Raw genomic sequence first — 1,183 nt, 5'->3', positions numbered from 1 at the left:
GTTCATTCCAATAAAGCCTTTCCCGTAATCCATGCAAGCTGCTGCTACCCTAGTGCAATAACACCCAAATCCACAAAACAGTGATCCCTTTATGGGACCAGTCCAAATGCACAAAATACATGTTGCAAGCTACCAATGTGGTGTAGCAGTCTGAGTGCTTGACCATGATTCTGGAGATCAGGATTCGATTCCTGGCGCGGCCACAAAACCCACTGGGTGACCCTGGGAAAGTCACCCTCTCAGCCTCAGAGGATGGCCATGGCAACCTCCTCTGAAGAAATCTTTTCAAGCAAACCCTAGGATAGGTTCACCTTAGGGCCAACATAAGTCAAAAACAGGGAGATCAGATGTCCTAACCAAAAGGAAAACTACTAGGCACAGCAAAATTGAGGGCATTCCAGAAGAAATGTAGGACAAGACCAAATTAAAGTTTAAAAAACACTCATATAAATATTAAATGCATGCTTCTTAGTCATGCTCAAAATGGAAGACATTTTGAAATTCCTCCTAGACCAGGGTGACCAGACACATCCTCCTTTTCCAGGACCTGTCCTCCATTCCAACCTTATGTCGAGGAGGGATTCCAAAATGTCTTCCCTTTGAAGCCAGACTACGATGCACGAAATTACCTATGTTTCTATTGAACGTCCTACATTTTACGGTGCCTTGTGGTCCTTTGTGGTGAGTACATCTGGTCACCCTGTCCTGGGCAGAAGGCTGAAATGTAGGACAGGTCTTGGAAAAGGAGGAGGTCTGGTTACCCTGGTCAAAAAAGACTTGGAGGCACACAAAACACCACATATTTGGACCGACACCTTCCCTACCCTTTGCTACTCCTTGGTTAGAAGGCAAGTCCACCCGCAGCATTTGGTGCCTCAGAACCACAAGGGCCTCCAGGCATGTGTTTCCTCGACAGTAAAGCCTGAAGAAAGAGGCTCCTCCCTCCCTAACTGTCATTTTTCGGCCTCTGAGGGAGAGAGAAGGCTGGCCCAGTTCCATCAGGGGCTGTCCTGAAGAAAGAGGCTCCTCCCTCCCTAACTGTCATTTTTCGGCCTCTGAGGGAGAGAGAAGGCTGGCCCAGTTCCATCAGGGGCTGGCCTGAAGAAAGAGGCTCCTCCCTCCCTAACTGTCATCTTTCGGCCTCTGAGGGAGAGAGAAGGCTGGCCCAGTTCCATCAGGGGCT

The sequence above is a fragment of the Sceloporus undulatus genome, chromosome 2 (assembly GCF_019175285.1).
Source record: "Sceloporus undulatus isolate JIND9_A2432 ecotype Alabama chromosome 2, SceUnd_v1.1, whole genome shotgun sequence".
Taxonomy (NCBI): domain Eukaryota; kingdom Metazoa; phylum Chordata; class Lepidosauria; order Squamata; family Phrynosomatidae; genus Sceloporus; species Sceloporus undulatus.
The sequence above is the reverse complement of the archived record's forward strand: the minus strand, read 5'-3'. Positions refer to the sequence as shown.